This window comes from Marmota monax, unplaced genomic scaffold, assembly GCF_021218885.2.
Source record: "Marmota monax isolate L192 unplaced genomic scaffold, Marmota_monax_Labrador192_F-V1.1 WCK01_AAM20220418_F8-fsc00009, whole genome shotgun sequence".
Classification (NCBI taxonomy): Eukaryota; Metazoa; Chordata; class Mammalia; order Rodentia; family Sciuridae; genus Marmota; species Marmota monax.
The window spans coordinates 28168479-28182621 of NW_026694710.1; the positions used below are offsets into that span (position 1 = coordinate 28168479).

The 14143-nt window shown below is 51.5% G+C and overlaps 1 protein-coding gene across 6 annotated transcripts in view; it reads right to left on the minus strand.

Annotated features, from left to right (window-relative positions):
* Positions 1-9943, minus strand: part of Nsd2 (nuclear receptor binding SET domain protein 2) — a 77561-nt gene extending 67618 nt beyond the window's left edge. For 2 of the 6 annotated variants that reach the window (XR_009224847.1, XM_046423550.2), the window contains exons 1-2: positions 8447-9074; positions 5141-5307 (exon numbers count right to left, since the gene is read on the minus strand). The gene's annotated coding sequence lies outside the window, so the exon portion shown is untranslated. Of the gene's footprint in view, positions 1-5140; positions 5308-8446; positions 9075-9833 lie in introns of those variants that run through there. The other 4 variants (XM_046423549.2, XM_046423552.2, XM_046423553.1 and 1 more) reach the window with 4 other exon arrangements.
* Positions 9944-14143: the final 4200 nt, after the last annotated feature.

The following is a 14143-nucleotide window of genomic DNA, read 5'->3' on the forward strand; positions in this document are numbered from 1 at the left end:
GCAAGACCCTGTCTCTAAAATACAAAATAGGGCTGGGGATGTTGCTCAGTACTTAAGTGCCCCCAAGTTCAATCCCTGCTATAAAAAAAAAAGAAAGAAAGAAAGAAAAAGATAAATTAGAAACGTGAGTAAAGATTTTTGGTTGGTTAGTTCCAAGTTCCCCTCTAATTTTCTACATAAAAAAAATTTTTCCTAAAACTTATTTTCTGATTATATATATTAAAAATAATAATTATACTTTCTATTTTGCCATAATGGTATGTCTGGAAATTGCACATTCTTAAAAATAAGACTTCTATGGGCTCTAGGTGAGAACTCACAATTTAGATCCTATGCTGAGGGCTCACAGGTGAGGAGGCACCTCCGGGATCTCTGGGCAATAGGAGGGAAGAGAAGCACACAAGACAAGGCTGCTTTCCCAAGATACCAGAGGAAATATCAATGGCCACTACTGCGAGACAAGGACAACCCATAAGGAAGGAATCGCAAGAACAGGGCCAGCCTCAAGAAGCCAGCAGCTCACTTGAACTGCAGGGCAGGCCTCCACGCTCCAGCATCCTTCTCTGCCTTCAGAGCCACCTGGGACTCCTCCTGAAGCAAAATGTAGAGCAAGGACAAAACCCTGTTAAAATACATTTTCACTTGTAATGGGCCATCAAGACACAGATTTCCCTACCTCAGAAGTTCTGAACAGGCCCCTAAAGGAAGTGGAGAAGATAATGACCCATAATTTGTTTGTTGCTATGTCTTCTGAACCAGCAGACAGCCCCCCTCCACGGACCCACAGCAGAGGCCTGAGAGAAGGGCACTGGACACCTGGCTACTGCCCCTCACTGATTCAATCCACTAATTTTTAGCCCGCGGCCAGCACAGGCTTCATAAATGAAGGTTCAGATACGTGAGAAACCCTCAGGGAGTTTGAATTAAAGAGACAGGCTCTAATTACCTTTAAACCAGCTCCAGGACGGCTTCTCCTAGCTCCAGCCTCCAGCCACCTACTAATGGTAGCGAGGTTTACTGAAGAGGCGAGAGAGAGAGAGAGAGAGAGAGAGAGAGAGAGAGAGAGGGAGAGAGAGAACACGCCAGGGAGTGGACTTTTATTGGGGAACAAAAAATTCTGGGGAAAATCCCATCCAATGAAGATTAAGGGGGGGGGGCAGTGTCCCAAGGTCAGGTGCGACGATTGGGTCTTCAGAGTAGTGGCCAGACACACCTCCACATGGACAAGCCCTCGGACCTGAGAAGGGTGGGGAAAGCTCTGGACACAAAGATGTGTCTAAGCGCCTCTCACCCAGCCAGGGAGGTAACTCAAATCACATGCAAGGATGGCCTCCCACATGAATTAACTGAGGTTCTCACAACAACCAAGAACATCCTGATACCTTGAGAAATACATTCAAGTTTAGCTTCATTGTCTTCCCAGGTAAACAATGAATGAGCAGGAATCACTCCTGTTTCAAAGGAATTGTAAGAAGCTACATCTTGAATTTTTTTTTTCAGATTTCAGAACTCAACCAAAAAGAACCCAATAAACTATGAATGTGACACAGAATCCCAGCTCATCTTCTACAAAGTATTCACAATTTATTTCAGATAAAACAAAAGGGAGGCAAACCAAATTGACCCAATTGTACCATTCTCAGAAACCTCATCTTTTGAGTGTTCACTTTGGGTGGTGCTGCTACCATTCTGAAATGCCCCTCGCTCCCCCACATAAGGAAGACTGAGCTGCCTGGAGCTGAACAGGCTTTCCCACGCCACCAGGCCAGCTCATCCTCCATGCCAGGATACCATGTGTGTAAACTTGAATACACAAAGCAAGGGCTAAGAGGGGAAGGAATGCCACCCAGGCACCAGCCAGCACTCAGCCACGTCCAGGGCATACCTAGACCAGAACCTGAGGGTTCTCCCAGCCACCATCCATCAGTCACAAGACTCCTGAGCTCACACGCATCTTGGGGTGGGGTGGGGGATGGGATTGCAGGTAGGGCACAGTCCTGGGGATGCAAACATGAATTGAAAAGACAAGTGCCCCACCTGCAACTTTCCCTCAAGGGCCGGTGGGGGAAAACAAATGGGGTCATCACCACACCAATAAAGTCTAATTAGCCAAAGAAGACTGGGCAATCAGAGGGGTACAATTTTAAAGGGGTCAGTGTGGTCTTTACTGAGAAACTTATATTTGAGTAAATCAAGTTAACAAATTGTTTTCATTTCATAATGGCTCTTTCTTGTTTCTGAGCTCAGAAACTGAAACAGATGTAAATGTTTACCAAAAAAAGATACTTTATCTGGACAGGGAACGACATCTCCATCTCTCTGGTTCTGTCAGACAGAAGCTCAGAAGTCACCACTGACAACTTCCCCTATATCTCTCAGGCCCCCAAAACAACACACTATTAATTTCACTGCAGAATCCACTTCAGCTAAGCCTGTCCACTTCTCGCCATACCACAGTCCCAATGCTAGCTGACCACTGAGGTCCTCCACCAGTGCTCTCAACTTGAGGGTGTCAGAACCACAAGGGCTTTTGCTAGAACCCAGATTGCTGGACCCACTCCAGAGCATGTGACTCAGTGAGTCTAGGGCAGGACCAGAGAATCTGCATTTCTAACAAGTTCCAGGTGATCCACACTGCCAGTCTGAAGACCAGACCTTGAGAAACCCAGGACGAGGCTATGACACAGTACCAAGCCCAGAACTATGTGCTGCCTGGCTCATCTCCGAGAACTCGATTCTTACTCATGGCACCCACCACGTTCCCACAGTTAGAAACAGGAAAACAGGGAATGGGGAGGCACATCTCTTGGACTTTCCCCTCTGACATGATATCACTTTCCACCAACCAAAACTACACCATATGGCTACACCAGATTTCAAAGGGACAGGGGCTGTTCAGCCCTGTCAGGTATACCCAAAGCAAGAACAATGGAAAGACCCTAACCTGATAAAACCCACTGCTGTCTGTCTAAATCCTACACCTAGAGATCGCGAGGAATATGCTCTCCTAAGCACATGGATTTGTGTCACCCTTTCAAAGTCCTCACATTGCTCTTTGAATGAAAAACAGAGTCTAAAAGAACTTACCTCACCCTCCCCTACACAACATCTGGCACCTCTGCAGCCTCACCCTCTGCTCCAGCTACACCCACTTGGTTCTTCTCCTATCACAGAGCTTTTGCACAGGCTCTTCCCTCCACCTGAACACCCACCCCAACCTCTACTGAGCCAACACCCAAGTCCCCTCTCTGCCCCAGCGCCAATATTACAGGAAGTCTTTCCTGATACCCCATCAGGCATAACCTCCCTACCACATGCACCTAGATCTTTCATGACATGTTAAGGGGAATTCTGAATGCACATGGAGGTGAACAGAATAGGTAGAACCCACATACCCTCAGCATCATCAGCATGTCTCTAACTAACTGGCCTAATGCACCTAATCCAGACATGCTGAATCAGCTGGTGCCCTCATCAAGCCCGGCCTCCTTGTGTAAGCGAACAGGTTGCTGGTCACAGTTCTGCTGATGGGCAGCCCAGTGGTGTAGGTTAGCATGCTCCTTTGCCCCACTAGTTACATGCGGAAGCGTGGTCAGATGCAGGCTTGATTTGTTTTTGTTATTTCATTTTGGCAAGGCTATTTTATAGGTTTTTAAAAGATTTTTGTCCACTCTCTCGCATTTCCCCCTTCACAGGTCTCTAAACTCTGGGGGACCAAGGACACAGGTCCTATATTACTGCACAGTTGATGTTCACCCATCTGTTCAGTGAGTAAAACAATGTCAGGGAAGTACAAAACCTTAAGTGTTGAGGAGTGCTATTGGCTAAATTATATTGTTACACTGTAAGCATGTGTGAATGAGTAACAACTAATCCTGTCAGTATGAACAACTGTAATGAACCCATAAAAAATGTGGGAAGAAAAAAAGCACCTACAAATTATAAATAAATAAAAGAAGTACAAAACTATAATGACCCACCCTTCCACCTGTGGACAGACTACAATGTTGAAATGATAAGTCCCAGAGTACAGAACCAGCAGTCAGCTCTGCAGAAATCCTCTCTCCATCACATGGTGCCTGGTGACTTTGGGTCAGTTTCTTAACACCTCTGAGATTTAGTTTCTTGCTGTGAGGATCCAGGGACAGGGAGTAAAGAATATTCACTGCTCAAAGCTGCATACAGCAAAGTTCTACACAGATGGCACCAACTTCTAATCTTTGGGGGATAGGCGCACTCCTATAATCCTAGCAACTGGGCAGGCTGAGACAGGAGGGTCACAAGTTCAAAGCCAGCCTCAGCAACTTAGTGAGACCCTGTCTCAAAATAAAAAAGGCTGGGGATATAGCTCAGTGGTAAAGCACCCCTGGGTTCAATCCCCAAATCGTCACCATCATCATAATCTTTGGGGGAAAGTAATACAGAAAAGCAATACAATATTTCTAACATCTTGATTTTTTTTTAAATGTAAAATTCCCATTCTTTTTTTTTTAATTTTTTTAGTTGTTGATAGGCCTTTATTTTATTTATATATTTATATGTGGTGCTGAGAATTGAACCTAGTGCTTCACATATGCCAGGCAAGTACGCTACCACTGAGCCAGCCACAGCCACAGCCCCAAGAATTCCTAATCTTATGAAATAAAAATCCTTAGAAAAACAAATAATGCCCAAAAGCTGTCTCCACTTGTCCACTGTGTGCCTTCTACATCCAAGCACTGAAGGTAATTCAGAAAGTCCTCCCCTGAAAAACTCATGACCTAGAGAAGAAGGTAGGGTAGGACCCTAGGTAGCATGCTGCCTATATAAGAGGGCATTCAAAAAGGCATGACAAGGGGCTGGGGTTGTGGCTCAGCAGTAGAGCGCTCACTTTGCACGTGCAAGGCCCTGGGTTCGATCCTCAGCACCAAATAAATATATAAATAAAATAAATTTATTTTTAAAAATGACATGACAAATTGGGCACAAGACAAATGCATACAGTGCCAAGGGCCCAGGGTCTGCAACGCTAGCAGAAAGGCTTCCCAGAGACAAGGGATAAGCCATCAGAAAAACACACAGCACAAAACAAGACCACTCAGGAAGAAGTGACAACATTTGCAAAGATTCACAGGACAGAGCATAGCTCATCCAAGAGCACCTGGCAGCCTGACAGTGAGATCTTGGGGCAACCACAGGGGTTGGCCGGAGAAGACCCCAGAAAAACAGGCAGAGACCACACAGCATGTTCCAGATCCAGGGCTTCCTCTTCTAGGCACAGTGGAGCACCAGGATGCATCTTAGGCAGACAGGTGAGATCAGAGCCTCCTTTTGGAAAGAACAGAAGTAGATCAGAAACTAAGGCCACCTTCCCTTTCACTGGTTTACTCTGAGGCAAAAATCAGGCCAACACTACCCAATTTTGAAACTGTAAATATTGGACTTCCTAGACCACCTCTCTTCCTCTTCATCCCTCCATACTGCCAAGACCCAGTCCCATTAAAGCTGCATCAGCTCCCTCTTCCCATTCCTGCCTCCTGTACCTTGGTAAACCACGGTCCTCTATTCTAGTACTGGTCCACAGGCCTCCTCACTGAACTTTATCACCAGCACATGGCCCTCCCATTTCTAGTCTTACTACAGGACAAACATGCTCACACCAACCGCTTCATTCCTATCACATCTAAGACATCTCATATCCCCAGTATCACACAGAAGACAGAGATCCTTCATTCAAAGAGTTGCTGAATGCTTGCCAGTCATTCAGGTACCAGTCTAGGCACTCGGGGTACAAAACAGCCAAAGCCAAAGGAGAACATCCCCACCCTCACAGACATCTCCGTGTAGTCAGGAAAGACAGGAAATTTGTGAAATGTCAGAAGAGAAGTGCTCTGCAGATGACACTCCAGCAGAGCAGAGTGTCAGGCAGCAGCAAAGTATTCACACTACTGGTCAAGGATGGTGCCTGAAGAGGATTTGGGGCAAAGACCTCAAGAGGAAGAGAAGCAAGTCACAAAAGCATCTGGGGAGCATCAGGCAGAAAGATGAGCATATTGTAGTAGTCTGAGACAGAACAGGACAGGGCTTGGGGCCAGTACTTCTGCCTGGGACAGACAAGAATAGGGTCTGGGCAAAGATGGGGGCAGCCCCAAATGCTACAGCATACAAAGGCCTGCCAAAGAGGCAGGAAAGCAGGGGCAGCCTTCTAGTGTGTGTCCCAAGCTGAAACCTGGCTGAAGGGATTAATAGGAAAAGCAAGCCCAGCCCATGTATACACTGTGGGGAGGGGTACGCATATGGGATAAAAACACTAAAACTAATCATGCAAGGCCTAGGGAAAAGCATTGCAAAAGGTCAGGCAGGCCAAGGTGGAATAAATGCAGCAGAAGCCAAAAAGCCCAGCAAGAGATAGGTCTTGACCTCAAAGAGCAAAAAGATCCTTGAAAAGTGGGACTCACAGGACCACATCTATGTCTTAGGAAGACAAGGAAGGATGTCGGGAACTGACTGAGACAGTAAAAAGGGGTCAGGACCATGCTTCCTGGTGTAAAACACGAAATCCTTATTGAAGTATACAGACCTCCTAACAGCATGACAGACTTTATTTGTATCAACTCTTTCAACGTAAGTCAACTTAAAAAGTGAGGTTCCAGCTCTCACCAGAAAGGAGGGGGAAATCACTTGTTTTTAAAACATATCCACTAGTATAATTCCTATCCTTATGTTTTTTGATGAAACCATTGCAGCAATTAAGATACTTTGAAAACTCATCAGTGGGGGCTGGGGTTGTGGCTCAGTGGTAGAGTGTGAGCCTTGCATGTAATCCCAGCGGCTCAGGAGGCTGAGGCAGGAGGATCATGAGTTCACAGCCAGCCTCAGCAAAAGCAAGGCACTAAGCAATCTGCAAGACCCTGTCTCAAAGTAAAAAGGGCTGGGGATATGGCTTAAGGGTTGAGTGCCCCTGGGTTCAACCTTTGGTACCAAAATAAAATAAATAAATTGGCCTCAAAAGCTATACTGAAACCAGCAGATATAAAGTGCTTGAGTGTCTCTGGGTGGCCAATGACAAGTCTCCCCCAATTATACTCAATGTAAAAAATATTCCCCAAGAGAAAAACTAACAAGTCAGTTTGTAAGTTCAGAGCCTCCTCCTCCAGGGCTTCCATGTCACCTCTTGATTTTTTACTTTGTATACTTTCTTTTTTACCTTGTCCAGTGCTACAGAGAACACAGCATGAGGTTCAGCAGCAAAGCTTGCTCCAAGTTGGTGCAGGTACTGCTTGCAACATTTCATAGCTAATTTCCATTTACATCTGAGTAAGCCACAAAGAGCAAAGGAAGCCACCCTGCCTGGCAAATGCATCTTGCTCCCCAGTTAAAGCAAAGTGACCTTAGCCCGGCCCTGTCCTCTCCACATTCAGCTTCTTCCTTTTCTGCTCCAACATGACTTACAAAAGACAGCAAGAAACAGGTCCAATGCTGGTATTGATTTTTTTTTTAACCCTATGTCATATGCCCATTTAAATACTCAGCTTTTATGGAATGCATGCCATGGGAAGGTATCAGCGGAGGCAGGCTGCCCAAGATGATGACAGAGTCCTACCTCCAAAAGCTCATCCAAAAGGGGAGAAGGGTCACATGTGGCTCTTAATAGGCTGTGTACTGTGCTCAGAAAGGAAGATAAGCAGTGGTCCATGCCCAGCAAGAGCCCACACAAAAGCCTAGAGTCAGGACACCACACATCTGGGGCAAAAGAGGAAAGTGAGGTGAGGACACCAAAATGATTATCCAAAGTTGTACACCTTTTATAGACTGACCAGTTCTCAAAAAAAAAAAAAAAAAAAACACCAGATGAACACATCTATCTCCAGGGCTAGGGACGCTCCAGGCCCCCGTCTCCTTCACCAGCACCACAGAGAAAGGGAGAAGGGAAGACTCACATCTTCAATTCTCAGTATTTAATGCATTTACTACTTAGGTTATTTTACTGGATTGGAAAGGCCAGGGCAAAATAAGCTTGAATTATGAACTTGAACCCCATCTCAGCACATCAGTCTATATGTGCTCTTACTTGGTAAAAAGAACCACACAGCTCACACGGCACACATTTATTACTGTTTTCTGTCCTCTCACCAGCACTTCTTACTAAGTCAGTCTAATTCCACCTACTTTCACGTTTTACACTGAATCGCCAAAACTGCTTTAAAAAAAAAAAGGGGAAGTAACTAATTAGTTCACATTCTGCCATGTAAGTACATCTTTTCAAGTCTGACTACTGCTAGAAAGAGAGGACATCAAATGATGGAGGGCTGAGCTCACTCCTAACTAACCCACAGGGTCTCCAATTCCTGACTCATTCTGCAATTCTGACTTAAAATTCATCTGGTTCCTCACATTTCAGCCGGCATTGGTTTAATAGCTCTACATATATTGGTTGCATAAAAATAAACCCAGTGGTCACATTTACCTTATTTTTTGCTGTCTGTTAGTTTGCATGTTACATAGGAACACACCAGATATTCATATTCACACACAAGAATTGTCATGATCCTTTGAAATTCACCAAGTTTTATCTGGCGCTGTTAAAATGGAACGTTTACCACTGCAATCAGAGACCAGCCTATTTGGAAGTCAAGAGGGAAGGATTTTCACACTGAATAGACAGATGGGAGCTCTTCACAGAAACTCCCAAGCAAGCATTAGGTCCTCACTCCACCAACCATCACACCAAACTGAAGGCTGTTGGGCAGCGAGAAAATGGAAGGAGAGAAAAGGAAATGACTCAAAGTCACCATCAGGCATAAGTCCTCCGCATCGCCAGTCGGCGGTTTAGATTTGAACTCTCAGGTCCTGGGGAATGGGGGCTTCTGCGCCCACAGGACTGGCTTCTTTCGCCTGGAGGCTGCGTTTTGAGTACCGGTGCCCTCCTCGCGTTACCTATGGAACCAGAACACTTGAAGCCCCGGGGGGAAAGCAGGAGGCTCCAGTCCCAGCGCCACACCGGGATGGCTCCTCGCTCTCAGCGCTGACAACCTTCGGAGAAGCTTAGAGCTGCTAACGCGATGCAGCGCGATCCCGGGATTTAACTCCTTTAAAACCCAAGGCCTCGGAGCGGCTGGCCGACTGCGGCACTCGGGCCGCGCTGCGCCCCGGCTGACCGCCCCGGCTGGCCGCGGCGACGCACGTTCGGAGCGGCCAGGGCGTCGCGGCAGACGCACTTTCGGGGCTGTTTCTGGCGGGATGTCAGAAGGCTGGACGCCGTGGCCGGTCCGCGCAGCGCCTCGCCCAGTCCCCAGCAGCCCAATCTGAGTGGCGTTCGCCACGAACCGGATTCTGAACCGCCGGCCGCGCGGGGCCCGGCGCGCCGCCTGCGCCCGCGGGGCTGCCGCTCTCCGGGGCCGGGGCGCGGTCGCCGGCCGAACGGGCGGGTCCGGGCACCGCGCCTCCACCTGCCGGGCCGGCGGCCGCGGCCCGGGCGCGCCGCGCTGACCAACGGCCGCCGCCGGACCTCCCGCGCACAAAGCGCCCGGCGCGACCCCGCCGCCGCGCCCCTCCCACCGCGGTCGCCGAGCCGGCGCCCCGCGCCGCACAAAGGCCGGCGGGCCCGCAGCGCCGCGGAACAAAGGCGGCCGCCGGCCGGCACAGGTGCACGGCCGCCGGGCCCAACATGGCCGCGCGCCCGCCGCCCCGTTAGCCGCCGCGCCCGAGGCCTGCGCCCGCCCGGGCCTCGGCCTATGCCCGGGCCGGCCCCGGCCGCCCGCCCGCCCGCCCGCCCGCCGCCCGCCGCCCAGGCCTCCAGCCTCGCTCCCCACCCGCCGCCCGGCCCGCCTGGCGGTTGGCGGCCGCCCAGTGACCTGGCTGCGTCGCATCCTCGGCGGCGTCCGGCGGCGCGGTCCGGCGGGCAAGGCCGCTGAGGGCAGCGGCGGCCGAGGGGGCGGCGGCGGGCGCAGCGCGGCCAGGCCGAGGCTCTCGCGCGCGGCGCCGACCCCGCCCCCGCGCCTCCCGCCCGCCGCCGCCGCCGCCGGGCCGCCGCCGCCCCCAGAAGCCGCGGGAAAAGTGCGCGCCGCTGATTGGCTGCCGCCTCGCGGCGCCCGCGGACCGGGCTTTTCAAATCCGCGCCGGGGCCGCGCGCGGCGGGCGGCGGCGGGCGGGGCGCGCGGTGGGGCCGACGACGGGCCGCGAGCGGGTGGGGCGCCGGGCGCGCGCCCGCCCCCGCCCCGCTCCCGCTGCCGCTCCTGCTCCTCCGGCGCGCGGGCGGCGCCTGTTCCGCGGCCACGGCGAGTCCGGCGCGCTGACGTCACGCCGCCCCTCGCGCGCGCGGCCACGGCGCCCTGCGTGGGCGCGGACGGCGGGCGCGCGGCGCTAGCCCGCTGGCGTGGGGGGACGTCCGGGCGTGGGGTGACTTGGCCCAGCGGTCTCCGAGCGAGTCATGGACCTGGGCAGAGTCCTGCTAGCCGGTCCTGCGCGGGGGCCCCTTGGAGCGACAACATGGAGCGGGTCACGGGGCGACCCTGAGCGTCCGCGGGGTGCGGGCTGGTTTCAGGCCAGGAGCCGAGGAAGGGTGCTGGCGAGGGCTCCCGCGCTTCGGGGTGTAGCGAGCAAGGAGAGTGGAGAGACCACGAAGCCAGACGCTCGGGCAGCGACAGGAGCGTCCAGTGGGCATTGGATGCAACCCCAGCGGTGTGGAGCGACTCGCGTGCTTTCGGGGGCGAGAGCCGGGCGAAGTGAAAAAAGTTACAGACACTGGAAGGGCGGCAGGCCCAAGAGAGACCCGTGGCTCTTTGGAAGTTAGGTCCCTACACTCCTGCAAAAAGATGGGGCCCTATCTCCAGGAGCTGCTGGAGCAAGTCCTGCGCTCTTGCAAGGCTCCAGAGGGTCACCCTCCCCTCCAGAGGAACAAGGGCGCATCTTCTGGCACTGAAGAGCAAAGGAACCGAGAAAGTCCCCCTTACCCGGTCCTGCTGCCTGCCGACTGGACTGTCCGAAGGAGCCTGTGGCAGCTAGCGTTCAGCCTGAGTTCTCTTCCTGGCAGGCCCACTAGTGCCCAGGCCCTGACTCCTGGTGCCTCTGTGGGTAGCTGTAGGGTCTGAGAACAGACGTGGGCCCTTTGGTCTGCCATTTGCAGGGCCTATGGACAAGGTTGTGCAGCCCCAACCCATACACACACGTCCAAAGTGCAGGCTGCAGTACTCAACTCCCATGAAGCCTTAGACATGAGCCACTGCATCACACAGATACAAACGGGAACTCAGCCATGCCCTGGTGTTGAGATAAGGTATTGTGGCACAGGACTCACCTGCAGGCTGACCCCCTTGCTCCAGCTCTGGTCCTGTTTCCACAGCCTCCAGGTCTCCACAGAACATCAGGGATACTCATAGTCAATTGCACCTGGTCTGAATCCGGCGAGAAAAAGGCTCCCAAGTTCAGGCATCCTCAATAAAAAGCATGAAGGATGGGCAAGGGGATAAAGCCCTAGGTCCAGGAAGGACCTCTAAGGCAAGACAGCAAGGTCTGCAGGTACAGACTCCCCACTGTGATCAGCCACAAGCATCATGCTTCCCACAGCAGCAGTGACTGATCCAGGGCTTCCAAATAGATTACCTTTCATCCAAACACCACATGTGAGGCCTACTGGGTCCTGTGCAAGGAAGGTGTAGAATCCCGCAGGGCCCAGAAGAGATGCCCTGCTCCATGATGTTCACTGCCAGACCACCAGGAACCCTTGGGAAGCACCCAATTGGGCAGTGGCCAAACCCCTCTGGCTGTGGGGAGGAGAATGGTGACTTCTCTAGCCCTGGATCCACCTGTCTCACTGGGACACAAGCCCCAAAACTGCCTACCTCCCCAGCATCTCTTACATTCCTATAGCACATGCCACCAGAGCTCTTTGGATTCCACAGATTTGGAATGTGGGCCACTTTTCAAAAAAAAAAAGTCTGCATTTATTATACTGCAATCAATATACAAATGTATTCAAAACATGCAAGTATATGTTTGATTTTCTCAAAGAAAGTTATTTGGGGTAGACTGGTCTTTTCCCGCCAAACATTAGCCTCCCTGAGCCCCCTTCAGTGAATCTGACAGGCCGAATCCACCCACCTCTGGTCTGGGTATTGTAGCACTGGAGGGCAGGAAGAAAAAGGCCTACACAGGACTCCAGGGTGAGGTCCTAGGAAAAGGAGGCCCTCATCTTCAGGGCTTGCAGAGCCCACACTCTAGACTCCTAGGTGGATCCCTCCATTTTGGGACAATCATTCTGTCCCACAGGTCACCTATTTGGGCACTCGTGTAGGCTGGAAGTTCTGAGAGTGTAGGCAGCAGGCTGGGCACCAGGACTGGGGAACCCTGCAGGCTGACTGGAAAACTGTTCTTGGAGGGCAAGGCCCAGGCAGGCTGCCAGGGCTCTTTTTTTTTTTTTTTTTTTTTGAATTTTTTAATATTTATTTTTTAGTTTTTGGTAGACACAACATCTTTGTATGTGGTGCTGAGGATCGAACCCGGGCCGCACGCATGCCAGGCGAGCGCGCTACCACTTGAGCCACATCCCCAGCCCCTGCCAGGGCTCTTAATGAGAAGCTAAAGTCCTGGGCAGGCCCTGCGTGGGGCAAGGCACTCAGGGACAGCAGCAGCTGGGCTGACCCCGGTTTTGGTCTCTTCAAGACTATTCTTTGAAGACTGAACTCCAGCCTATAATCCAGGAGGGACAGTCTGCTTTCCTACTGCTCCATGTGGCCCAGACTGAAAGCCACCTCGACCTCCAGGCTCCTCAAAGTCTCATGGCTAGCATCTCTCTGCACCTCCCTGTGAGAGCTGCTGCCAAAGGCAAGGCTCAGGCCCCTTAACTAAAAGAGTCCCTGAGCCCCCACTTGGCCTCTCCATCCTCCAGGGCTGGGGTCCCCCAGGGGCCAGGCTCATTGCTGTTTCCATGGGGATATATGCACTCTGACCCCAGCCTTTCTCCATCCCAGGCCAAATAAAGAGGGCTTCCAAGTGGAAACCAGCAGCTCAGGCTGCCCCTCCTCCAGTGCCCCAGGTGGCCCTGCCTCCAAAGAGGGGAGGGGAAGCCCAGAACCCAGGAAAGCTGCAGGAGAAAGGGCTGGAGGGGCCTCCCAGCCCCACCTTCTTACCAGCCCCTTCCCAACCCTGACCACTCCATTCTGCAGGTTGTAAGCATGCCTCTCCCCAGGGCTGAGACCACTGGGTCTCCTGGAACCACCCTCAGGTGCGGCAGCTGCAGCAGCCAGTGAGTAGCTCTGCAAGGCCCTCCTGGGCCAGGGATCCCACTGGGCAGAAGAGAGGAACCTTGAGGCTGAAATTGGCTGAGAAGTCCTCTCTCCACCCCACCCAAGTCCCAGCTGAGAGACCTGAGGTACCTGTCACCAAGGTTTAGTACTAGGGTGGGGCTGCACCCATCTCTCCTACAAAGCTGCTGCTTAAAAAAAAAAAAAAAAAATATATATATATATATATATATATATATATATATATATATACACACACACATATACATATATATATTTGTTAATGGGCCTTTATTTATTTTTCATTTATATGCAGTACTGAGAATCAAACCCAGTACCTCACACATGCTAGGCAAGCACTCTACCACTGAACCATAACCCCAGGCCCCAGGGCTGCTTCTATTTATTTATTTGGTACTGGAGATTGAACTCAGGGGCACTCAACCCCTGAGCCACATCCCCAACCCTATCTTGTATTTTTTATTTAGGGACAGGGTCTCACTAAGTTGCTTAGCACCTTGCTTTTTGCTGAGACTGGATTTGAACTTGGGATCCTCCTGCCTCAGCCTCCTGAGCTGCTGGGATTACAGGCGCGTGCCACCACAACCTCCCCCCAAGACTTCTACTTGAAGAAGCTGCCCAAGCTAGCAGAATCCCAGATTTGGGAAGCCAACTCTCCACAGGGTGTTTTCCCTTGGACCAAGTTGAGTTTCTCTCTCCTCCCTGTGGTAGATGTTATCTGAGATGTTACTTTCTCCAGATCCTTCCTGACGCCTTCCCAGGCTTCCAGAGGTGGTTCCCCCTGGTACTGGTGTCTCAGGGCCACCAAATAAAGTTACTCTTTGAGAGTTCTAGGCTAAATGCCCCAAATCAAGGTGTTGTCGAGGCTCTGGCAGAGGATCCTTGCCTCTTCCCAGGTTCTG